The sequence below is a fragment of the Vicugna pacos genome, chromosome 20, assembly GCF_048564905.1.
Source record: "Vicugna pacos chromosome 20, VicPac4, whole genome shotgun sequence".
Taxonomy (NCBI): Eukaryota; Metazoa; Chordata; class Mammalia; order Artiodactyla; family Camelidae; genus Vicugna; species Vicugna pacos.
Genome location: NC_133006.1, coordinates 43,280,800 through 43,307,458, shown reverse-complemented (window position 1 = coordinate 43,307,458; position 26,659 = coordinate 43,280,800). Strand labels below are relative to the sequence as shown.

General features: G+C 56.5%; 1 long non-coding RNA gene across 1 annotated transcript in view; it reads right to left on the bottom strand.

Moving 5' to 3' along the window:
* Positions 1–26,659, bottom strand: part of LOC140687858 (uncharacterized) — a 151,764-nt gene that overhangs the window by 71,641 nt on the left and 53,464 nt on the right. The window contains exon 3 of the long non-coding RNA XR_012062517.1: positions 15,406–15,567. This is a non-coding gene — a long non-coding RNA (uncharacterized lncRNA). The remainder of the gene's footprint in view (positions 1–15,405; positions 15,568–26,659) is intronic.

Genomic DNA, 26,659 nt, shown 5'->3' with positions numbered 1-26,659 from the left:
TGCCAGTATCGATCATCGACTTTGGACAAAAGTTGGAATACAGCTAGTTTGAGGCCCCAGAGAGCAAAGAAAAGAGGTGTAAGCCGGGGACGTTTCAGCTCTTGAAAGACAAGTCGCACGCAGAGTGAGAGCCACTTTTACCCCACTTATCCCCTTTGGGCACGTCCCCGTAGCCCCCAGGGGCTGGAACTCATGCAAAAGCTGCAGGCTTTCTGGGCCAGTCAGGGCCAGGGCTGGGGGCTGTCACCATGACTAGAAATCAAGAGTTGGAAGGAATCCCAGAAAGAGTGGGATCTCACAGGGGATTCACCACCTGCTGGCATTTTTCACTTTCATTTTTCACAAGAATATAACCCGATCTGGAAGTTCTACACCATGCCATCCACAACGTCCAATACACAATAATAATTACTACACACGAAAAGAAGCAAGAAAATGCAACCTGTGGTCAGTAGGCCAGAGTCACAGATGACCCCAAGTTAGCACACAATAGACATGTTAAGAAATTTGCAGGGAAAGATATACAGATAAAGAGTTAGGATTTTAGGAGAGAAATAGAAATTCTAAATACATAAATGAATAAATACATCTCCTAGAACTGAATATTAAATATCCGAAATTTTAAAGAAGTCGGCACAATCAGGATATTTCAAGATCAACAACCTTGAAGACAGATAATTTCAACAGCAATTATCCAAACTGAAGAAATGGGGAAAAAATTTCAAAAGATAGCAGATAGGGCCAAAATGACACACGAGACAGCATGGAGCAATCTAACCTAGATGTGCCTGCAGTCTGAGCAGGAGAGAAAAGAGAGAAACGGGACAGAAAACAATATCTGAAAAACTGCTGGCCAAAATTTTTCCTAATTTGACTGTAAACATCAATCCCCAGATATTTGAGATGATCAGGTCCCAAGAGGGATAAATACAAATGAAACCACGCCTGAGGGCCTCACCATCAAATTGCTAATAACTACCAAGAAAGAGAAAGGTCATAAAACACGGAAAAAAGACACAATGCCACTGGCTTCCTATCAGACATACTGGGAGCCAAAATAAAGTGGAACGATATCTTTAAACTGTTGAAAGAAAAATATAAATCCTAAACATCTCTGCCCCATGAAAACATTTTAAAAAATGAAGGCAAAATAAAGACTTCATCCCACGGTCATGAGCGTGCCACGCTGGACAGACGTTTTAGAAGAGTCTCCCCGGAAGTCGTGTGGAAGAGGAGGAAGACAGGCGGTCAGCAGGTAGGAAAGGAGGGGACAGAGCTGAGGGACAGCGAGCAGGCAGAGCCCACAGAGCTGGACGGCCGGTGAGGTAGGGTGGCCTGCAGCCGCCCAACATAAATAGTAGTTTTGCCAGTGAAATGGGGTATTATTTTATTTTTATTCTAATAAGATGGACTGAAAGCACTGGTTTGAGCCTGTGCTCCAGTGAAAGGTTACATCGTGACCGGCAGAGCTGACCTTAACAACTTTTGACTTGGGACAAAATTCTTGACAAAACTGTAAAGTTGAATTTCCAGCGCGTCCAGTGTCCCCTTCCCATTTTGCGGCAGGCTCGCCTTCAGGAAGCACCCACCCACTCTGCCCCGTACACCTACAGAACAGCACTGATCACGGCGCTGCTCTCAGTCGGGGTGCTCCAGGTCTGCAAAGATGGCGGCCCCCGTTCCTCCTGCCTCTGCGCACACAAGGCGGGGTCTACTTCCCGTCCTTTGGCTTTATGGCATTAAAGCCTGTTTTGACCCATGAAATGCAGGAGACGTGGTCGACAGTTGGTGAGGTACTTAACCTCGCTGAGCTCCAGTGACCTCCACAGACCTAGACCTTCGCAGGCTTGGTCTTCTGGAGTCCTGAGCTATGGAGCTGGAAGCCTGGCAACCCTGCTGGAGGGAGCAAGAGCGAGACAAAGGCTCAGCCCGCCCCGACGCGGCGCCCGCTGTCCCATCAGAGGTGTCGGCCATGGGCGTGAGGGTAACTTGGATCATCCAGCCCAGCTACGCATCCAGATGCCTGCTGCTTCGTGAAGGACCCCAGGCGAGACCAGTAGAAGTTCTGCCCAGCTGACCCTGGACCACAATGCCAAACTATTGGTAAATGAGTGGTTATTAATTTAAGCTACTAAATTTGGGGGTGGTTTATTGTGCAGTGATAAATAACTGATAAAAGAGCTAAAGAAAATTGATTATAAATGTGTGAAAGCTAAGATTTAAGGACTAAATAAAGACCTAGTCCTTTTTTTTTCCCCTAAAGAGGATCGGAAAGAAGGCAATATTTATTACAAGTGAATTGATCCATTGGCCAGCACCACTCTACTTAATACCAACGGTATGCCAAGTATGGGATGGTTACTCCACTGGACACAAAAAGTGGAAGGCAGAGAGTTTGCAAGTCAGTAAAAGAGACATATTTATAGAAGAGAACAGCACACAACACAACCATTCGTAATGGTGGAACCTGGGCAGGTCGATGTGGTATGTATTTCAGGCCGATACCCCAGAGTTTCAGGTGGTAAATCAGAGAAGACACTAACCTACTAGAGAGCTGAGTACTGGGCCCTCTGGGCCTGATTTATTTAAAACACACAAGCATCAGAGCTGGACTGTGCCACCCTTTGTAAATGGACCCAGGGTGGACACAGACTCCAACAGAAGTGACTAAGATACAGGATTCGGAAGGTTCTGGCATTTTTTCCCTGGTAACTATTTTCTTTTACACAGAAGTTTATCTAAGGTTTATGAGCCTCGTAAGTAGGTTTAAGCTTGAAGAAAGTGAGTCCATGAGTAGCAGTTCAGAGAGCGGACCAAGGAGGGTAAACACATGTCACCAAACAGAGCCTCTGCCTGGTGTCAGAACTCACAACGCCCAGCACTGAGGACAGTGTGGAGCCAGCATATGGACACATGGAGACCATGAAACAGGACAGAAAGGCAAGAGATAAATTTGCCAGTAATTCAAGAATGAAAGGATAATTTCTCGACAAGGAGTGCTGGGACAATTAGATACACATATGCACAAGAGTGAAATTAAACCCCTGCCTCACACCGCACACAAAAATCAACTCAGAACGGATCACCGGCCAAAATGTAAGAGCTGAAACTGTAAAACTTCCAGAAGAAAGCGAAGGAGGAAATCGTGATTACTTAGATACGACACCAGAAGTACAATCACAAGAAAAAGTTTGATAAAGTAGACTTTGTAAAACTAACTTTTTTGATGTTACAATATTTGATTTACTCTAATTTTTTTAAGTATAGTTGATTTATAGTGTCGTGTCAGTTTCTAGCGTACAGCACAGTGGTTCAGTTATACACGTATATATTCTTTTTCATATTCTTTTTCGTTATAGGTTATTGCAAGCTATTGAATGTAGTTCCCTGCGCTGTACTGATTTTCAAAAGATACCACTACGAAAATGCAAAGAAAAGCCAGAGACCAGGAGGAAGAAACTGCAAATCATATACATAATAAAGGACTTCTAGCCAGAATATAAAGAACTCTTACTCCTGAAACTCACTAACAAGAAGACAAACAACCCAATTTTCAAGTGGGCAAAATATGTCAGTAGATATTTTACCGGAGGAGTGTGGATGGCCGACAAACCCATGGCAAGCACTGCAAGCCCCCGGGACGGCTGCAGCTTTGAAAGAGAGCCAGTACCACGGGCCCAGACCACAACTCAGATGAGTCACAGAGACTTACGCGAAGCGAAAAAAAACCCAGAACAAGTGGCTCTATTTGCGTGAAATGCCCAGAAGTGGCAAATCAGAGAGGTGAGCACTTGCCTAGGCCTGGGGCGGGAGCCAGGTCTGACTGCAGAGGGGCCCACGGGGGCTCTCTGGAGTGAGGGAGACGCTCAGGACGGACTGCAGTGACAGCTGCACAATTTTACACGTTTACTAAAAAACACCATTGGATTGTACGCTCACAGTGGGTGAATTTTAAAATATGTAAGTAACATTTTAATAATGCTTTTCAAAAAAATAAGAAAAGCACACCATGAGAAGCTCACCGCGACGGTGTAAGCCGGGCACGTAGCGTAGAAATAATGATGATCAGGCTGGACGCTGTGATCGCAGGAAACAAAACAATTTGGAATTTACTAACTTAAGGTAAATTTAGCAGCCAGCGGAATTCGGGCTAGACGTAAAGAAGGACTTTAAAAGCTTTTTAAACGTTTAACGCTTGTGAAACCCTGCAGTTTGAAAACCCATCCCAACTACCATCTAGTGCCTTTTCTTCATTTTGACCCTCAGCTTCCAGCGAGGAGGAGAGCAGCGAGGGCCAGTCAGGCCTCTTCGCGCCCGGTGGCTGCAGGGCCTCCAGCCATCACCGGGAACACTTCAGAAGAGGCGGCTGCGGGCAGCTGTCCCTTTTGCTGCTCAGCACCTGCTCTTCGCCCCCTCTGGGCGTTCCTTTCCATTTCCCAGGCTTGTACGTTACGAGTACATTTGGTGTGTGTTTATGCTCGGTGGCCACCTGCATTTCCTGCCCGGCTATCCTGGGGCCCAGTCTGGCGGCAGGGGTCCTGGGGACGTTTTCTTAGGGTGGTGGGCGTGCAGGAAGGCAGGAGGGGCTGCGGGGGCGGGAAGGCCGGGGGGTGCCCCAGCGCGGCTCCCGGCGTACCCGGGGCCGGCCTGCACCCCTCCCGCAGGGCCAGTTCCCCCCGCCCGTCCTCGCTGCTTACGTCGTGTTGTTGTTTCTAGGACCCAGTCCTGCCTACGAAGGCCTGACCCCTCCTTCCCTGGGAGTTTTATTCCACCAGAACTTTCCTCCTCAGTCATCCCACCTGGAGAGACTCAGGGTGACCGACGGAGGACCCCAGACTGGCTCCCTCACTTTCTCTCAAGTGGAGCAGCGTCTGAAGACAAAGGCGAGAACCTGGCGGCATCTGCACAGCAGCTGGACAAGGACAGCCGACCCTGTGGCTCCCCCTCCACGGCACTCCGGGGAGGGCAAACACTGAGACGGTGGGGCGTTCAGGGGTCTCAGGGGTGAGCGTGGGGGAGGGGGAGGCGAGGACGGAGGATCCGGGACAGTGACACTGCACCGCACGAGGCTGTAACGGACACACGTCACCCACCCTCGTCCCAACCCGCAGAACGCTCAGCACCAGGAGTGAGTCCTCGTGTGAACGGGGCCTGGGTGGTGACGACACTGCCCACTGCAACAGCGGGCACAGGTGGGACGTTGAGCGGGAGGCCAGGCCAGGGCCACGTAGGCAACTTCTGTACTTTCTGCTCAATTTTGCTCTGAGCAAAACTGAGAAAAACTATTCAAAAATTCCTACTAAACTACTCTAAAATAAAGCAAATTAAATTTTAAAAATATAAACTAAAAGGATTGGGTCACTAAGTGCCCAAGTCCCCGTGGGTCACCCCACTTCTGCGTGGCCATGCCCAGAGTACAGCAGGTCACTCACCTGGCCTCTCCTCCCACTCAGGTGCTGGGGGCAGGTAGGGGGCAGCACCAGTTACGATGCAGGGTTAGTCCCTCTCCGACATCTCTTACTGCTCAGAACCTCAGCCTGGTCCACAAGCCCACAGACGCACAGGGCACCCTCCAGCCCTTTCATCATCTCTCGGGCTCCAGAGATTTCTAGGCCGCCGGACAGCCCACACTCATGCCCTCGTCCCCACACCCCTGCCCGGAGTTCCTCCCAGACCAGACCCTCCGTTCTCCCTGCTGGCCAGCTGCACCCGCAGAAACCAGAAAGCTCGCACCAGCTCAGTCTTTCAAGTTCACGGCTCCTGGTCTTGCTCCCCAGACTTCTGCACGAAGGAGGGGCCTCCTCAGAGCTCACAGCGTATTCAAAACAGAAGTCCTTCTGGTTTTCCCAGAGAGACGCCCGCAGCTCTAAGGCCGATCTCACCAAAAGGCCTGGTCAGCACAAAGCCTTCTGGATTTACACACGGGCCCTGGAGAAAGCCGCACGGTGTCCAGGAGGAGCTGGACTGCAGCCTCCTTTTTGGCACCAGAGTGACATCGAATACCCTCCACAGTCTTGTTTTGCAGCTTGAACTGTATATTCCCCAAGGCCCCCGGCTGAGTAAATAAACTGATCCAGGGGTGGGGCGCCCAGCTTCGCTCAAGGCCGGGCTGGTCCGTGGACATCCGTATGGCTCTGTCTGCGACGCAGACAGTTGTTCTTGCCCCAAATGATGGTCTGATTCTCACATTAAACGTATTAGTTTGACAGAGGGCCAAGAAGTGCAGACTCAAGAATCCGAAACAGCCTGTTTTCCTCAGCAAGGCCCTGGCACAGCCAGCGACCCTGGGAGATGGGAAAGGGCCCGGCTTCCGTTTCTGCAGCCTCCCCGAGGAGCAGGCACGGCTGGGACGCCGGCTTTGATGTGGAAACCGGAGAACTTCCGTACCACTGATGCTTCCGCGGGGATGCCGCACGGGGGACCTCGGCCCAGGGAGCCCCGGACTGTGACGCCTTACGAGTCGGGGGGCAAGGACAGTGGCTCCGGCCTCCTTCCCAGGGCCTCTCAGGAGTCCCAGGTGGCTGCTGGCCTCTGTCTGCTCACAGCCGCAAGAGAGGGACCTTGGCAAGGCTGGTCTCCCAGGGCCAAGGGTGGGCTCCAAATGTGGTGGCCCCCAAAACTGGAGGTGGTTCTTATTTGTGAAAACCCAGCCGAAGCCACAGGACACGAACTTGCAAAAGATCCTCTTCTCTGCTCTACAAAGTGAAGGTCGACTTCCCAAAGTAAAGCTCAGGGAACCCGAGGGCGTTCAGTCTTGTACTGGTTCTCACCCACCACCCGAACCCGCCTGCGAGCCCCTTCAGGAGAGAGACTGGGCTGCCGGTGGCTGTGCCCGTGGCGACCGGCAGAGTCCGGTCCCTGGTAACCACAGTAACTGTGCAACCGCCGTTTGCACGAATGAAAGAGGGAAGGAGGGGACACACCAGTGAGCTGACCAGAGCTCACTCCTTTCAGCAACGCTGACCAGCGCGGTAGCTATTAAACACCAAAGCCGGGATTTTCTCGTATCATGAGGCTGAAACATGCCTAAATTTTAGGATGGACTCCAGAATTCAACCTGCGAGAACAGTGTTTTTCAAGCTGCAGTTCTCACCCCATTCGTGGGTCAGGAAACCCACTTAGTGGGCTGTGACCCGCACTGTTTACAACAAAATAGAGGCAGGAAATGAATGGGCACCCGGGAAATTCGACTGGGGGTACGGAGCAGATCAGAGCAGGGGGGAAAAGCGTTACTTCGTCTTAGTGACATGCGTGGATGAGCGCTAACTTGGAACATAACGTGTATTTCTTGATGTACACGCGCCTCGGGGTCTGAAGGTGCCGCGCAGAGCAGGCCCCCCCACTGCGTCCTGCAGCCTGGCCCCCCGGGAGCCCCCCAGGGCTGGGAGGGGCTGCTGCGCTCGCAAAACCCTTTAGGAGGCGTTCAGTTGATCTCACCACAAAGGCTTCACCTAAGCAACCACCCTGAGTGAAAAGCTAGGTCCCTGCAAGTCTGCCGTTTGCTATTTGAAGGCGAAGAAGCCACAGCTGCGGCTAAACTGGTCTCCTCTCGGGGGACGCAGAGACACACGGTCCAGAACCCCATAGAAGGAACTGAAGGCAGGGCCTGGGGGCCCCACATAAAGTCTTGGTTCCGAAGTCCTATTTTAGGAGGAGAAAGTCCAAGGCTCGGAATTGGACGCTTGAACTCTCGGAGCAAGAAAGGCCCGGAAGTCAGTGACCAGCCCCCGTGAGCCCTCCGTGCGGGTCACTCCCAGCCACGGGGTCTCACCTCCTCTCAGGAAAGCTCGCTCCATTCTGAGCAGCTCTAACCGTTCCAGCGTTCTCGCTTCTATGCAGCACAAGACCCTCTCCTGTCCCTCTCGATGACTGATCTCAAAGCCAAAGGGAAAAGAATTCTGCCTCCCTTTCGAGTCCCTAAACTGATTGATTCTGAAACTGACTCAAAAGGTCCGACCGCCGAGTGGCTGTACACCCCCCGCCCCGTCCCCGCTCGCACCCCTCGTGGGACTTGCTCATAACGCACGTCCTCCTGAGGCCCACCCTGGTTCTGTCGGTGGGTTGATTTTATAAGAAACAAAATGAGCAGAAAAGCCGAACTATTACATGAATTTAAGGAAACCGAGTACCTTTAAGACGAACTTTCTCGACAATACCGACATCCAGCCTCAGGCTCCCTTAGGAGGAGAGAATGGAGCTGTGAGCACAGGTGCCCCCCGAGAACACGGCCCCAGATCGGGGGGCCACGGGGCGACCCCAGAGTGGCGCCCCAGCCCCAGGCTGATTTCTGCGGCAGAAATGCCCTCTGGTCTCCAGCCAGCACGCCTCCCCACATCCACAGCAGCCTCACCGCTCTCCTTCCCGGCTGCTCTGAGCACAGCTGACGTGCATGCTAATTTGCTGCAAGAAGTCCCCCCCCCCCGACAACCGTGCTGCTGGCACCGAGAGTCTCAGGGTCTCGGGACCCCAGGGCCCGTCTCTCCGACGTGGAAGCCATCCACCTGGCCCCTGCTGGAATCCTAAGGAAGGCACCTGCCTTTACAGCCTGGAAGATCCCATCCAGGCCCCAGAATTCCCCATCCCAGCCCTCCGCCCACTTCTCCTCCCTCACCAGCTGAGTTTACTCTCCAGCGTTGAGTCAGGCGGGACAAGGGTCTCACCACGCCAGTCACCCCAGACCCCACCCAGCTCTGTGGCCCAGCAACCCTGTGGGCCCACGTCAGACCCCAGGAGAACGCAGGAGGCTGCCTTCCCCAGGTGTAAAACGCCCCGCCTGGAGTTGCTACGCGAGCTCTGAGGGACCTCTTAGGCACTCCGCTGTGTTTCTAAGTAGAGGTGCGTTTGTGAACACCCAGCACGATGCATAGCCACACCCATTCTTTCTCAGAGGCCACCACCACGTCTCAGCATCTCTCCACCCCACCCCACCAGCCTGAAGGTCGCCAGATCACCCGACTACTTGTTCGGGGACTCAGTTTGGCCCCTGTGCTGGGTCTGGGTGCCCCGACGGCACTGGACGTGTGAGTCTCGGACGGTCCAGACCAGACGATTCACCACTGGACAGCACCCAGGGACCTCCTCCAACTCCACACAGAGCCCAAGACTTGCCTGGCTGAGCCCGGCCCGAGCTCTTCGCCCACAGCATTGTGCACTATGAAAACCATGGCTGATACGTTAAGTCAGCAGGTTTTGGAGCAGCTGCAAGTAACCAGCATGCTGCAGGCCTGGCTTCGTCCTCGGCTGCGAGGCCTTCTGGAGCAAAGCCCCCCGAGTACCGCCGGGCCCTTGGACGACAGACACTTCTTTCCCAGTCCTGAGGCCGGACGCCGGCAATCCAGGCGTCAGCAGGGCTGGTTCCTCCTGAGGGAGGTGCCGCCTTCCCCGGGTCCTCACGCCGGGTCCCGCTGTCCCTGCCTGTCCCTAATCCCCTCTTCTTATAAGGACCCCGGTCATTGTGGACAAGAACCCGCCTTACTGAATTCATTCAACCTGAATAACTCCTTAAGGACCCCCAACTCCAAATGAGGTCACAGTCTGAGGCGCTGGGGGTTAGGACTTCAACACATGAGTGGGGAGGGGGCGTGATTCCACCCACAGCATCTCTGGAAGTCCTCTGGTCACCGATCCCACTGTGGGGTGGGGTTTCCCACACGACCAACGACTCTGACACCAGCCGGGTGTCCCACAGTTCGGCTCAGTTTTGACACCATCTGCACAGAGCAGGCCCAGGTCCTGCGGTGAAAGGTTCGCCCCACGAGACTGCCCGCCCCCCTCCAGATGCCAGCTGCAAACCTGTTACCACCTGTGTCTCCGACCAACTGGCTGTTTCAGAGGTTCCAGTGACCCCCTCCCTGGACTTGATTACTTTACTAGTGTGGCTCACAGAGCTCAGGAAACCTGTTTGCTCATGGCATTAGCAGTTTATAGCAGAGGATTTGAAGGGGGTAAGAATCAACAGCCAGGGGAAGGGAGACCTGGCGCAAGGTGTGGGGGGCGGAGCTTCCGCGCCCTCGCCAGGTGTGGCTCTACCCCAGTCTCCACGTGTTCAGCCTGGAAGCTCTCTGAACTCTCTCCTTTTGGGTTTGTATGGAGACTTCATTACTTAGTCGTAACAGGTTAAATTACGGCCAATGGTGATTGATTGGATCTCCAGCCTCCCCTCCCTGGAGGGTGGGGGGTGGGACTGAAGTTCCAACCTGCACTCACAGTTGGTTCCCCGGCAACCCCCCCCATCCCACCCTGCTTTCCCCCAGGTGCTTCCAAAGTCACCGCATTAACGAAAACCCAGTTGTGGGAGAAGGGCTTGCTATGAATAACAAGACACTCATTTCCCCTTTCTGGCTCTGAAGTGACGTCAGAGCTGCGGACGAGAGTGAAAGTGATGACAAAGACGCCCCTCCCCTTATCGCCCGGGAGACGCCGTGGCCCCGGGGGCTGTGAGCCCGGAACCGCGGGTGAACCTACCGTGAACCCCAACAATGCCACAGCCTCCTTAAAAGACAGGGTGCCGAACGCCACCCACACCCTCCGCCCCTGGTTCTCACAACTGCTGTAACCAGAACCACCTCTCGGGGTGCCTGCCCGGGCCCCGCCGTGACAGCGTGTCCCAAACAGGCTGAAGTGATACTCATGGACAGGAATGAGGATCGGTCATGATCAAGCAAGCTCCTTCTTGTGCACAAGGGGGTCACCAGGCCCTGCCTCCTGACGTGCTCGTGACACAAGTACCGGGGGCCCAGAGAGCAGCGGGTCCAGGAGGCTGGAGTCCTTGGCGGTGCCCGAGCTGTGTGACCCTGGCCACTCCGCGTTCTGGGCTTTGCTGGCACCGGCACCCAGGGCTCCGCGGTGAGCCAGGCCTGGGTGCCCCCGCTGCAGACACGGATACACAGGTCACCCCGTTCCCTCCCCGCTGCCCTGCAAGCCCTGGGCCCTTGCCACCTGTGCGGAGCTGTGCGGAACCCGGCCTCCCACCTCTCCAGGGCCTGGACGCCAGCCCGGCCCTCCCTCCACACGTGCCTGCACTCGGCACACAGAGCCTGCATCGGGTTTGTGCAGAGTGGGGAAGGCGCCGGCAGGCAGCTCCTTCAGCAGGGGCTGCAGGGCAGGGGCCGGGCCCAGGTGTCCATGAGCCTCCTAGGAGCTGGGATACAGACCAGGCTTCCGTCAACAGAACTGGACCCTCCCACCCCCAGCTCGGCTCCCCGACGGATCACCTCCAGGCGCCCACCCCAGCCACCCTCCCCAGCTACTGGGCTGTGTTTAGTAGCCCACCTTCCCCAGGAGGGGCAGCTCCCGTTCCCCCAGGGAAGAGAAGTGAGCTCGCTGGCTCTGCCCCCAGCTGCTTCCCCGTCCGGCCTCAGGCCCTTCTGCCACAGAGTCCGTCCCACCGCAGGGCTTGGAGACTCACAGGGTGGCTGGGACCAGCCCGGGGCCACCTGGTTCCAGGTGGGCAAGACGCCATCTGCTGGTCTCTACTCTCCCCAGGCCCGCGTCCCCACCGGGACTCTGCCACACTCTGGTGTGGCCAGGGAGTCTGGGTCCCAGTGTGGGCTTTAAGAGGCCTTGGCAAAGGGACTGGGGGTCTAACTCCCTTCAAAGCAACTTTATGTGATACAGGAGGGCCTTCTGCACCACAGGCCCATCCTTAGACGCAGGAAGCCCCCCATCAGCAGGGACCACCCTGAGCAGGGGGCAGTCAGCACTGGGACCGGTGACACACTTGACTGGACGGTTCCCCGGGACCTGGCAGGACAGGCCCTCTATTCATTTTACAGAGGTCAACTATTTGGTTCCTCCAAGGTCACTGAGCTGGGCGTGGGGTGGCCAGCAGACCCTCACAGCCCACCCCTGGCAGCCACGCCCCACTCTCCTTCTCCCCCGGCCCCGTGCCGCAGCCTCAGCGGAAAGCAGGGACGTCGCCGGGGCCGGACGTCAAGCACCTGCAAACCCCCTGGGCCCCTTGTCCATTCATCCCCGGCTCCAAACTCGGCCTCCACGGGTCTCCTGTGAGCAGGGAGCTGGCCTAGTAAAGCCATCTCCTTCACCAGCAGCAGTGTCAGGCTCTGTCAGGAGAGGACTCCGGAGAGACATCCCAGACAGAAGGCCTCCCTCCTGGCCAGCCTCCCGCACCCTCGGAGCCCCTATAGCAGCAGGTGGAGGAGCCCCTCCGGCCCCGCAGCAGAGCAGCACTGGTGAGATGCCTCTGGGGGGCGGCTTCCTCTGGCTGCCAGAGGGCAGATACCCAGCAGGTTCTGTGTGTGGCTCTGCTGTCCAGGGAGCCACGTCCACACCCTTCCGAACAAGACCGGCCTCAGGTCAGCGCCCAGGACCCCTTCTGGGCTCTGTGTCTCAGTCAGGTGTGGCCACTCCTTAGAGTTCACTTCTAACCAGCCAATCCCTCAAGATTCCATCCTGTTAGTTCATAAGTCTTTACGTGAAGCTTCCCCTGTTCAAATCAGGAAGTGCTTTCTGCCTCCTGATTGGATCCCAGGGCATGTTGCCCAAGTAGTTACCATTTTACCCTGAAAAACAGCATTGGCTTTCCAGACCCAGAGGAGGGACCATGCCATCTAAGGATGCGGAAATAGCGCCACATCAGGGACAGCTGTGTAGAATCAAGGGCAGAGAAGGACGTGTGCCAGGATGGCCTGCGGCCTTCGGGTTCCTGATGTGCTGGCCGTGGAGATGGGCTTGGCCCTGCTGGGCTGGACTCCGAAGTTGGATAGAGAGACAAAAACAGGCAACAGCTGTGTCGGGGGGACAGGTTCCAACCCAACCTAAGAAGAACCTTCTAGACCTTCCAGCTGCTTGGACAGGACATGCTCTGCTTCCACTGGCCTGGGGCTGCCCAGCACCCACGCTGAGTGAGGGTAGCCAGGCTGGACAGTCGCCCGGGGAGGAGTTGCAGAGGGCGCTGGGGTACGATGGAGAGGATTTCCAAGAATTTCTGAGAGATCTGAACAAACAGAATGGAGAGCGGAGTGTTGCAAAGACAAGACAGCCAGAGAAAGCCAAATCGTAACACTGGGGGTCCGGCCTAAAACCTGGGTCTCCGTTATGCTAACGTGGTTGTAACTAATCACGTCAGCGTGAAAACAAGTTTCTCACCAGTTTTTAATGTTTGGTTCTGGTGTGTCTGCCTGGCTGAGAGCAGTGCATCAGCATAGTGCCAGAAACGCTGTTCTGCTGGGATTCCACCTACGTTTACTCGCATGAACAAAACGCTCTCCACCAAGGTAAAAACAGCACTGCCAGCAAGTGGACGTGGTCCAGTTCTGTATTTAATTTTTAATCTGATCATAAAATCTCATCTGCCGTTTTTAATCTTAAGAACCCCAGGGCTGTGTAACAGACGTTTATGAAGCACTGAAGTGACTGAGGCTGTTGAAGTAGTTAGCATTAGGTGCACGTGAATTTAGTTCCGTAAATGTCCTCTTAGACGGCACCAGACAGAGCTCCCCTGGACACCGAGCGGAGAGGCTCGAGCCTTGGAGCATCTTTATTTCCCAATCAGGGGCAACACGCTCATCTTCACCAATTTAAGTTAACAAGCCTGAAGGTTATACCAAAAAAGTCCGACTAATCGATCTACTAATTTGAGCATTTATGACCCGTCTTCTGCCAGGCACTCTGCATACAGCAGCGAGGGGACACGTGGCCCTGCCCTCACAGGGTGAAGAGATCGTGTCTCACTGCACACGTGGTGCAGACTCTGGGCGTGTCAGGCAAGGCCCCCAGGAAGCAGAGTCAAAGGGTGAGTCCGCGAGGTTGGGGCAGAGGGGAGGGGCAGGCGGAGGGAACTCGTGTACTTGTCACACAAGAACACCGCAGGTTCCCGGATCTGAAATCACACCCGCGTGCGGTGGCAGGAGGCCAGGGTGGGCAAGGGCCCCAGAGCTGAGCAGAAAGGCATGCAGGGGCTGGGGGACCACATCCGGGGGCCTCAGGAGCCACGCACAGACCTGGAGCTTCATTCTCCGTCTTATTTAACTTCGGCCTCTTTATCCTCACTCTCCAGCTCAGCGCCATAATCCATGAAAGTGCGTGTGTGTGTGCTCACACCTGCACACAGTGCGTGAGTCTGTGTGTTCACTGGGTCTGGATGTTCATCCGAATCAAAAACTGTGGGAAAAGTGTTGTCTGTACGCTGGGAAACCATAGAAGGCTTCAGTCCAATGATACGGCCAGATTCCATTTCAAAGTTCCACCCCTACTGCAGAGAAGAAAGTGGGCCAGGGAGGAGGGAGCCTGGGGTGGGGGCGCCTGCATGCCTCGGGGGGAGGCCTGGGCAGAGCCAGACGGAGACGTGGACAAACCCAGGAAATACTCAGGGAAAGAAACACTGCGACCAGGTGACACCGAATGTGCCACGTGAGGTCTCGGGAGGAGTCCCACCTGCCTCCCAGGACTCTGGCCCGAAGGCCACTTGCACGTGGGACCGTCTTCCACAAAGCGAGTCCCGTGGGGGAAGCACGCTGGCTGGGGAGGAGAGACTCCCTTTGGGGGACGTCGAGGTAGAGTTTCCGTGGGACGGCAGCCTGGGGATGCTGAGCCAGCACAGGGGACGCGGGCCGGGGGCTCGGGAGAGAGATGAGGACTGGAGAACGTCTGCTCGGGACAGCATCCTGAGCTTCTGCGCGAACCCGGCGGCACGTTGCTGTTTGGTAACAGATGTGACCACTGCCCCTCGGGACTTGCAGAAACTGACATTTGAATAAAAGTGTAATCCCAGGAGTGGGGTCAGTTTTAGATCAGAGAGCATGGGCTGAGAACAGCAACATCAAAGACTGAAACAGAGGAAGAGGAGTCGGCAGACAGACCACGACGGAGAGAAACTCCACCTGCCCTCAAGAGCCACGGGGAGGAGGGCGCGGGCTCAGGGCGGTCGCAAATCTGACTGCAACGCCACGGGATGCCACCTGCCGGACAGACCCTCTTCCTCCCTCGGGGCTGCCCTTGGGTCGAACCTGGGGACGGCAGGGGAGCCCTCTGAGCCCCAGGATACGAAGTACCAGCAGTTACCATCGCCATCATGACAGCCAAGGGCCAGCACCAGAAACCACAGTGGCAAAAAGTGACAGGTCACCATCCAGAACCACCCTTGTTTCAGAGATCAGAAACTGGACAAGGGCTACCCCAAAAGACAAAACAGAAAAGACAGTAAATTTGAGAGTAAACTAAAAAATAAAGCGGACGCGAGTTTCCTGCCGTTGCTAGTTAACTGCAGACGCTGTTGTTGCTGTTTGTTTATTCTCTGCTCTCCGTGCAGTGATGTAAAGATGATGCACTTAATGCTTTTCTGATATTTAAGAGCCTCACAACCTGGGGAACCCCACTACCTCCAGGTGGCTGGCAAGTGTCACCATACAGGGAGGTTGGCAGAGAGCTTCGCGCGTCAGACGTTACCTCCAGAGCACTGGCTTCTAGGTGATGGAGGCCCACCTCCTGGGGCTGAAGCATCGTGGGGCTCCCTGAAGAGGCCAAGTCACCACCGCCATTGTCTGTAGTCTGCTGTGGTCACTAATTTAGAGGACAGGAATACATCAACGAGGGACCCTGCATCACACACTGGAACAAAAAAAGGAAAAACGACATTAATAGAAAAATAATCCCTTATACGTGGAATCTAAAACAATGATACAAATGAAGCTGTCCACCAACCAGAACAGACTCACAGACACAGAAAACAAACTGGTTACCAGGGGGAGAGGGGTTGGGGAGGCTAAATCTGGACTCTGGGATTAACATGTTGCGGGAAAAATGTGTTACAGCTCAGTTGTGACAGCAACCTGGATCCAGGCAAGAGACCAAGCAGCACTCAGAGAGCTGGAGAACTCAGGTTTATTACGCCAACAGACCCACAAAAGTTAACACCGCACGCTCTGGACCCCGTCTGTAGGTTTACACAGGCCTTTATAGGCTGCCAGTTTACACTTTGCAACATCCTATGCAAATGAGGTATAACAAAAGTTGACTAATTAGGAACAAGCTTTGTAGAAATGGACCAATCAGGAGTGAGAGAAATAACCAATCAGGAGTGAAGGAAATAACCAATCAGAAGTGAGCTCTGGGAGCTAATGGAATTCTAGGTGTAAGTTAGCCGCTTTAGAGGCAAAAAGTGAGATAAAGCCTCTGGGCCGGGGAACTGGGCGGTGCTGAGAGGAGAGTAGTGGCCCTGCCTGGGGGCCCTGCCTGTCCTTTTATGGGGCTTCCCGCCTCAAACAGATACACACGACTGTATGTGAAATCAATGAACAACAAGGACCTCCTGTGCAGTACAGGGAACCAGCATCCTGCAGTAACCTATGATGGAAAAGAATCTGAAAAAGAATGTATGCGTATAACCGAATCACTGGTGCACACCAGAGACCAACACGACACTGTCCATCAACTGTACTTCAATAAAAATAAGTTTAAAAAAGTAGAAAAACAAATAAGGTCTGTATTTTAGTTAACAGTATTGGACCGACCTTCATTCCCTGCCTTTGAATTAAACCCCAGGTGTGCCCTGTGTGATCACCAGGGAGACGGGGTGAAGGTCACACAGGCGTTCTCGCCACTGCCTTTCCAGCACCTCTTCTCTAAGTCTAAAGTTATCTCAAAATGAGCAGTTTCTGCTCAAGTTCCAAGAAATGTTTAAAACCACTAAATAAAACTAATTAATTGAGACTCTGAACCCTCAACGCAGGTTTCAGAGTCTGAATTGCTCATAACTGTTTTCTAATGGATCTTTGCTTTGATCCTTATGATGAGCTTGGGTGAGGGTAACATCACATCTACGTCAGTGTGTCTTCGAGATACTCTGACGCTTCATTCTTCCAAGTTTTTCTGCACTGAAACATGACAAACCACCTTGTTTGGACCTGTCGCTCCAGGAGAAGCCTGGACTCCACGCCTAAGCATAAAACAACATGCAAAATAGCTCCGCTGGCTCCTAAAAACACGGGTCTGCATTTTATTTTATTGTTTTAAATTTACGGCCTATTATTCCAACAAAATATTTTTGTACACTTGATTTTTAATATCTGTATCAAACTATTCTCTGCCCTTAGCCATCTTCTTTCTATCCATTTTCAGATGGTCCAGTTTAGGCTACAAACCCTCTCAATTCATGACACATTTATATAAAATGCACAGCCCCGCACCCGTGCACCACCCGCCCCTCCTGCGTGGCCAGTTCACGCGGCCAAAACATGCTGCTGAAACAAAGCACGGTGTGCAAAACACTGGACTGTCTCCTGTCGTGGTGATATCCACACAATGAAGTCCGGCTGTATCACCAGGAAACACTTGCCTGCCTGTTCCACGTCGCCCTGTTATTTGTAAGTGCACCAAGTGTTTGCCAAAATCAGCAAAGTCAGCTTTAAAAACAGCCTGGATATTTGGCTCTGAAAGTCCTCTGGCTGCATTCTCACGTCCCTTTCCCAACTCTGGACTCGAATGGCGACCCCAGAGGCTCTGTGTCTGGGGACCCGCAGCCGGAAAGCCCTTTCATCTCGGCCCTCTTCATGGAAATGCGGGTCGCAGATGCATAATGTGCTCGGGCATCTCGCTGAGACACGGGGAGAGGGGCTCGGCAGGAATGGCGTTATGCAGAGTGGCCCTGACTTAACGAGAACGGTCACACTGAGCACACGTTGACCCGTCCGCTAAAGGGCAGTCTGCTCCAAGTACCCACCACGGAGAGCCGCTCCAGTCACAGCACGAGGAGGCAAGAGAGGAGGCTCGTTCAGGGCCACGGGTGCACGGAGGCGGGGCGATGCTGGGAGCCCACGCCGTCCCCCTCCACCCGCTGTGCTGTGACAGACGTGGTGTTGACATGGCCACACGGCCACGCCAGACACAAAGGCGCCTCCTCGGAGGAGCTCACCTGGCCTGTGGTCTCCCTTACCCGGCTGCCTGCGGCTGATTCTCAGCGTTCCCGGCAGAAAGTGGCCGTGCTGGGTATTCCACGGGGCGCACAGGGCAGGATAATCCTGGCCACTCACCAAAAACACGTCCTTCTTCTCCACTGAGACTTAGAGCAGAGGGTCCATCTCAGCTGGACCACCTTTAATACAATGCACCCTTCCAAGGACAAAGCATTCAGGACCCCGGGGAAAAGCACCCACGATGAGTGTCACAAAGTGAAAGACAGAAGTGTGCTGAGGCCTCTTACGGAGATGATGTTAAAGCCAGTCACTAGTAACTGCATCCCTGAATAGGGCCCCTCAGTTCTGCGAGCCCCAGAAAGACAGTCCCTTCCGAGAACAAGCGCGTGGCACCGGTCAGAGAGAACAGCAACTGACAGGACAGTCAGACACGGGAAACGAGGCCGCTGACCTCATCACAGCCCCCGACGTCCTGCAGTGCTGAGCAGGAAGGAGGGACGTTCCGCCCATGGATCAGATGTGGGGGGCACAGAGACCAGGAGGCCCTGGCAGCGCTGGACAGCAGGGGGCAACGTTGCCACACGCTGGTGGACGGCGCCCAGCCACTGCTGAGGAAGCCACGGACGCACTAGCCACAAGAGTGGGCACTGTGTCCTGAGAGGGCAGGGGAGGCAGGGACAGAGGGGACATACCCAGCGTCCCTGGTCAGTTTGCTTTTGTTCAAACTGAACAAGGAAGAAAGATGGAGATCGTGGTCACCCTGGACACAGGCAGGTGGCGCCACCATCCAGGGTCACAGGCAGACAGCATCGGTGGTCAGTTGAGCAAGATTTAGGGACAGAGAAGGACAACGGGATGGGGACTCCCCCACCCATGCATCTGCTCCAGCCCCCCGCCTGCCAGAATCACAGCATCTCTTTTTTTTCTCTCTGAATAAATCTGGGCTCCTGGTCTTCAGATGCCATCCATCTGAAAGCCAGTGTCCCTCAGCTCACACCAGTGAGATCTGGTGGCCAAGACAGAGGCTGAGTGCCCGAGTGTGCGGGAAGGGCCCGCCTCCTGTTTCTTGCCCCGGACACCCAGTCCAGCGGGAGTCCTGCCAGACCTGCGTCAAAACGGACCCCCCGGCCGCGCCCCGAGCTCTCCCACCACCCCTGGTCTGGCCACCACCACCTCTCACCTGAGCCACCACCAGAGCTTCCAGGTGGTCCCCTCCGGCGGCTTCTCCTCTCACTCCCAGGCCCCCGTGATCTGACCTGCTACCCCCGACCTCCTCTCTGATTACTGCCCCTCTCGCTCAGCCCAGCACAGCCACTCTGTCCCTCTGACCCCCCAGGCACCGTCGCACCACAGGGCCTTTGCACAGGCTCCCCTCTGCCTCCTGGGCTCTTCTCCAGCGTGTTTCCGTGGCCCGTCCCTCCATTCCCTGCCTCTGTTCTACTGCACAGCACTGATCGCCGCCCAGCCGGCCGCTCGTCTGCCTCGTTTAGCGCCTGTTTACCCAGAACTCAAGGACCAGGGGGGCGGAGGCTCGCTGATTTCACCCGGTGCTGTGTCCCAGGGCCTAGACCACGTCTGGTCCATAGCGGGGCCGCGCGAATCCCTGGCCGTTCTCCCGCTGGTGAGACGGGTGAACACCGCAGGGACCCTGCAGCTCAGGCAGGACAGGTGAGGCCGGGGGTGCTGCGGGCCCTCCGGTGCCCGGGGCGCGGTGCCACACCTCAGGGGCGAGGGTGGGCGGGGTGGCTTCTCACACAGGCTCCCCGTGTGCCTTCCGTGTCCTTATGGAGTTGTGCGCCCGTTCCACGCGCAGAATAACTGCCCTGTTCGGGGTCTAGACAAGCCCGCTTCCTGCGCTTGCGAGGGTCACGGGCCACCAGGTGGGGGGCCTGACTGGTCTGGCTTTACCTTTAACCCAGCGCTGAAGGGACTGACGCTGTAACCGCTCACGTGCCGAGAGACGAAGAACTCAGGTTTAGTAACTCTGCAGTGATTCAGAAAACGAATGTGCGGGTTGCAGGGTTTTTGTAAATAAAGCTGTTTTAACGGAACTATTATGGGAGGAGGGTGGGCGGAGCCCCAGGGCAGCGGCGGATCGGGCAAGCCCACAGTCCCCCCAGACCCGCCCCAGCTGCAGTTCTCCCGGGGCGTCACTTCCCACCAGCAGGCAGGGTTTTGTTTCTTTAACCCGACGCTGCCTCCCCAGAGCCTAGATCGGGGTCCCACCTCCTGGGTGCAGTCTCGCCGCCCCCTCCAGCTGTGCTGGGGGCAGGAGGTGGCAAGGCCAGGGTCCTCGCAGGCCAGACCTTCCTGAGGCAGCTCCCGAGCCCCACTCCTGACCCCACGCCCATGCCTGTCCTGCTCCGGCCCAGGACAGCTCCCCCCAGCCCCCGGCAAGGCGGACAGAGCACCGGAGCTGTGGCCACGTGTCCCACTGGTGCTGAGAAGGACGCCTCCTTGCCCTCTGTCGCCCTCGCCTGGGCGCCCCCGTCAGACGCGGGGCAGGTGGGGCTGCTCTCCCCCGCCCCGGAGACGGGGACATGAACACACCCGTCCTACCTAAAGAAACAATCGCCGGGAAGCAGCTTGTGTCACACGCACTGGGTGGACTGAGGGGAGGTTCTGTGTTAGTTCCCGAAGGCCGCCGCCGCCCTGGGGTGAGGACGCCAGCCCGGCCCCGAGGTGCGGAAGAGGGGCTTGGAGGAGAAGTCATTTTAGTGTCACATGACCGGCGAGTGGCGCCCCAGGCTCGGAATCAGGGTCCACGCGCCGGCAAAGCTCACATGCTTCCTACCATGTGTGCCGCAGCTTCCAGCAGGAAGAAGGCTACTTCCAGTGTCCTGGGGGTCCGCACGGCGGGAGGGGGCCCGGCGGGTAATCCAGGGGGAGCCTCCATCTTTGTGCATCGGACTACACGCACCCTTACGTTAAATTGGACGAAGGCTTTATTGTGTTGACTGGAAACACGGCCCTCGTGTGACCCAAGGTGGTCACAGTGACCCCTGTCACGGACTCAGCAGCAGCGTGGCCGCTGTGTCCAGCCCCAACCCCACCTCCGAGCAGCACATGGGCCGGGTGTCTCTCAGACCCCCTTCTTCACCAGCATTCATCACACGTGTCTCCTGTGACGAACGCCCAGCAGCGCGCACCTGAAGCCGCTGGCCTTCGTCATCCCTGTTTGATGCTCACTAGTGACGCTTGCGCTGGTTGAACGGCCTCTAGTTAAGCCACCCCTAGGAAAGTTGGAAGCTGTTCTCTCGCACGCAGATGATTAGGTTCTGAACGTCAGACTCCCCTCCGCTCAGAGCTCCGCTGGGGCCGAGGGCGCGTCTCACGGAACGACTGCTGCCCCGGCCGCTCCCCGTCAAAGACGGGTTTGTTGTTCTCCATTTTTGAATTTTTCAACATCCACGAAACACAATTTGCCAGAATGAAGCCCCTCGAAGGCCTCTGGCGCTGAGGTCTGCCTGAGCGGGGCGGCCCTGACAACCAGGCGTGTCTTTTCTGCTGGTGTTTTGTTTGATGGCATGAACTTCCGTTAATCCCTCTGCATCTGGCCTGCTTCTGGAAAGCTGGTTCGGGCTGCTTTCACCTAGACACCTGTGCCCTCGCCCTGCTGGGGCGTCGCTCGGGGGTTCACACACACATACTCTCAGTCTGACGTCATCTCTGATACGACTCAGTTTCTAAAAACTGAGTATTTTCCGATTTCCTGTGTCTGTCATTATTTCTTGGGAGTTGTAAGATCAAGAGCGTAAATTCTTCTGCCAGAGAGACATTCTAGGACCGTCTCTGCTGCTTCCTAAGGTCCCCAAGAGAGTGACAACCTCCCCACGTGCCAGCTTTCTTCTCTACAAAACAAAGACAGCGATGACACGTCCCCTGCAGCCCCGCCGCGTGAACCCGGTGAGACGGCACAGTGGGGAGTCCACACAGGCACCAGGCGCTAATATCAGCTCCTATTCGAACCAGGAAATTCTGACTTTCCTACCACAGATCAAACAAGAATCAAGACCAGAAAATGACAGCGAGGCTACGGGGTCAAAATCAGAAGAGGCACTTGGTACTGCGTGGGGAGCCTCGCGGCTCCGGGAGCACAGACCAAGGAGAGGTCCCGACCGGGCCTGGCCGTGGGGACGGCCCTGCAGCGCGGAGAAGGGAGTCGCTCCCTCCGCGGTCCGGCGAGGGCCCTCACTCCTGCCCGGGCGCGCGGGACCACGTTCGTGTGCTCAGGTCTGCAGCTCTGTCCAGAAGCAGAGGCTCCTACTTGTACTTAATCAAGTAGGAGTTTTATGAGGTGAACAGCAGTGCCCCAAGGGCCAGCTCAAGGCCCGGGATTTATGGAGCTCCGACTGCAGGCTGACAGCACACACAGCACGGAACCACCTGACAAGGGAGTCAGTGGTGCAGGATTCTTTCCAGGCAAAGCGAGGTTCCCAGCCTCTGGTCGGGGTCACTGCTCACGATACCAGTGCGTCCAACAAGGAGGCACATGGAAGGGAAGATGGGGGGCAGTGACCCCGGAGCACCCTGGGGGCCAGCCCCGAGGTCGAAGGCAGCAGACAACAGAGTTCTCATGGCTGGAGGCACCGAATCAGGAAAACCAAGGACAGTGGGGATTTGCTTCCTCCGTCTTCTCGGGACCAGATGGCCGGACAGGGCACGACTGCTAAGTCTGGTGCCAGGGGCAGGAGGCCTGGAGTCAGGCAGCTGGCTCAGAGCATCGCACAACCCCAGCCTCTGTCAGCCGGACAGACGGAAGGCCTCAGGAATCAGAGACGCAGCCCGCGGGGGCGGCTCAGCCCGGTCACCACATCTGGCTTTGGGGAACATTTCTGAACGGAGATTTTAAGACGCACAGAACACCCCGATGAGACGTAAAGAAATGCACTGTAGACTTAACAAGCCTCCAAGCCCTAGCCCTAAACGAGGCAAAGGTCACTAGGATTTGGAAGCACCTGCCTTCTGAGACTTCACGCCTCAGCTCTCTGGGGAGCTCCCCTGGCAAGACCAGGAAGAAAGGCGAGACCTGAAACGAGCCTTTGTTCCCTAGAAACATCGTTATGACGAGACCGTGTGCTTCCTTGCACTAGTCCGTAACCCTCCAGCCTGATTCTAAGCCAACACGTGAACACACAGGACGGGGGCATGGGAAAGGCCGTCTCCGGGGGTCCTTGGAGACGCTTGCGTGTTTCAGCCAGCGCCGCAGGGCCAGGGCTCCCAAGACCCTGCAGGGGCTGGCTGGTGCCGAGCAGGTGGCTCCCGTCCTTGCCTTCCCAAGGCAGCGTCTCTCATTTGTTGTCCCCGGGGAATCACCATTATCGCCCCTTTCATTCTGAAAGGCATCTCAGTTTGGACGACAAAGTATGTCCTGACCTAGAGCTGGGCACTGACCGTGGAGATCTGACAGCTTCCAGGCCTTCAGGCCAGGGTTCCAGCAGCCGCCACGGCCCTGGCTAAGAGGCGGCAGTGGGTGACCGGCAGCCCAGGCCCACCTGAGCCTGACATCATGTCAGCCCCGTGCTCGCCCCCTGGAGGGGCTGGTCTGCCGGCACAGGTGGCCGCGCATCTTGTCTAGCGCCAGCCTTGTGGCCTCTCGGGCCACCGTGCTGACAGCGGGAAGCACTTCCCCAGCTTTGTGGTGCAAAGGTCAGGACTTCACTCTGCCCCAGCCCAGCCAAGGGGCCTCCCTAAATCTGGGATGGCTCTTAGCCGCTCCACTTGGTTGTCACGGAAACCAGAACCAAAGGTCCCGTTCTCGTTAGGGTTCTGTGACTTTCACACATCCTGGTGAGAGGTTTGGGGGATCCACTTGCCTAGAAGTTCTGCAGAGTGGAGCACGGCCGGTGGGAGAGGAGGGCGCGGCGTCCACGGCCCCACAGGGCCCCGTCCCTGTGTCCTGTGCGCGTGGAGAGCACCTCGCCTCCCACCTTTCTGCAGTTTCCTGGACATGCGCACAAACACTCTTCAATTACCTCTAAGAAATGGCAGGATTGTCCGCTTACTGTGCTCAGGGGCCCCCAGGCTGGCTCTGAACTGGGGACTGTTTCCCAAGCTGGGGTCTCTTCCTCAGTCTTTACTGGTCTGAGGCAACGAATGAGTCACGATATTGGAATCAGAGGAGCAGCATTTAGATCCTGGCTCTGTGACCGTGAGCATCTTAGCTTCCCTAAACGTTCAGAAAGAGGGTAATACCGGAGAGGCAGAATACACTGCTGTCACGGAGGGAGGGCCAGAGCTCAGGAGCCCGGGGACAGAGGGGCGTGTTGCTGCCTCACGCCAAGGTTCAAAGAGCGTGTTCCAGTTTGCAGTGGCCTGTGCCCCCCGGCCAGCCGACCCGGCGAGAGCCCGCCACCCCCTCTAGCCCACGGTTCAGGTACCGCGCGGGCGGGTACTTTACACTCATGAATATGCTCCGAGGTCTAAGACGGAGGTATCAGTGTGCCCATTCTGCAGATGAGAAGACCGTGTCCTGCGGGAGTGAGAAATGTCCCAAGGTCGCACAGTATGAGGTCGTACTGGGGCTGCACCTCCCAGCTCAGGGCCTCTCCCGACACCACGGGTCAGAACCGCCTTCCTGCCGTTCAGCTGGCCAGCGAGGCTCCAGAAAGGTCTGGGAAAGAAACGCCCACTGCCTGTGAGGATGGCCCAGTGCCTCCCTGTGGCCGCCGTGCCCTGCCTCGGCCCCCTGGCTCCTTGGACCCCCTCCCTCCCCCAGCCCACAGCGCCTGCCCCCTCCCTGCAGCCCCTGCCAGCCTGCCGGGTGTCACCCGGTCCTGCCCGCCTGTCACGGGGTCAGCTTCGCCCCCGACTGGACTGCAGTCTTGGGGAAAGGAGAAACGCTCCATACAAAGCCAAGCAGAGACTGAAAAGCAGAGGTGATGGGGCCAGGCTGTTCCTGGCAACTCCTCTAGGACTGCAGCCCAACTTCCTCAGGGTGAGCAGCCGGTGGAACACTACCCAGCCCTGAAGAGGGAGGGCGTCCTGACCCAGGCTGCAACGGGGATGGACCTCGAAGACACTCTGCTCAGTGAAGGAAGCCAGTCACAGACAGACAAGCCCTCAGTGATCCCACTTGTACGAGGCCCCACAGCAGTCGGGCTCACGGAGACGGACAGTAGGACGGGGTGCCCAGGGCCGGGGAGTCAGTGTTTAGTGGGGACAGAGCTTCAGTCGGGGAGGATGGGAAGTTCTGGGGGGGATGGGGGTGACAGGTGCACAGCGATGGGAACATACCTAGTGCCACTGACCTGCACTCCTTAAAGTGGTTAGCACGGCAAGCTTCGTGGATGCACGTTCTGCCGCACAAACGTGCGGATACTGAAGACTTACTTAAGTACGCAGACAAGATGCCTCCCCTCCTGCCCGTCACGGCCCCAGGGCTGAGCCGGGAGCTGAGAGGCCAGCCTTCTGTTGGGCCCTCACCCGTGAGGCCTAAGGGGCAGGCTGGCCCCACCCACCCCGGGCCCCATGGAGACCCTGCAGGGACCCGAGGCTGGTCCGCCACCCCGTCCCCACCCTGGCCATTTCTCTGCCAAAGTTCCACTCAGCTATTTCTGAGGGGCCTCTCACGTGAAAAAGAGAGAACCTTCTGGAAGGCCAGGTACGGGTGCACACCAGGGTAGCCCGTGGCGTCACACACGCCTTCTCCCGCGGCCCCTTCGCAGACGCCACCCCGGCTGGGCTGCAAGAGCGACCTGGCAGCCCTGGCAAGTCGGCAGATGTGTGCTGTCAAGGCCTGGCGTTAACTATTTTCTCTAAAATACGTAGCGTTAACTCATGAAAAACCCAGAAAATACGCTGAAAGCCACACAGCTTTCTGAATCTTACAAGAGGGTGTGAAAATCGCCCCCCACCGGTTGCTTTTTCCTTTCCGCTGCCCCGATTCCAAGTTCTCCTTCCCATGTGATCCAGTAGCAGGCGAGCGCAGACGGCTGTCCAGCTAAGGCCCAAGCTCGAAGAGCAGGGGCAAGAGCGTGGAGCGCCCAAACCCAGGCCGGGCGCCCCTGCCAGCCCTCCCGCCGCCGCCACGAGCTCTGGCTCCGAGCGCTGGGGAGAGAGGGAGGGTGTGTGCGGGTCAGAATCGCCCTGCTGCAGCGCGGGCGAACCTGGAAGTCACGCACTTGGTGAGCTCTGCCAGTCGCAGGAGGACAGGAGCTGGACGTTTCCCTCGTGGGAGGTCACAGAAGGTAAAACAGAGGCTGCCAGGGCCTGAGCGGGTCGGGGTCACATTTGGTGGGGAGAGTTTCATTTGGGAAGGTGGAGGGAGATCTGAGATGTATGGAGGGGACGGCTGCACGACGTGAATGTGCTCAAACCACTGAACTCTCACTTAAAAACGGTGAAGATGGTAATATTTATGTTCTCTGTTTTACCACAATTAAAATACGTGAAGGTGGCTAATCCTGAGCGCCCCCTGCCCAACCTTGGAGAAACGTGTGGGCAGACAAGGGAGGGGACTCCCCCTGCACCCCTGGCCCTGCTGTCTTCCTGACCTCCTTCCAGCCGGCACCTGGCTGCTCTCCAGGCCCCTGGATGGCCCTGGGGGCCGGGAGAGCCGGCGGGGCAGGGGCAGGTGGCACATGCAGGCTGGGCTGCCCACTCTCGGGTCCCCAAGTCCACCCCCATCGCTGGCGCCACACAGGCTGAGCGTCTGCCTGCGGTACTGAATATTCACGCCCACAGAGCAGCCCTGACCGGGCAGGCGAGCAGCAGCAGAGAGGGAAGTGCACACCTGGGGACCCCAGGTCCCGGGCTCAGCTCTCAGGCCCCCGGGCCCCTCAGGCAGT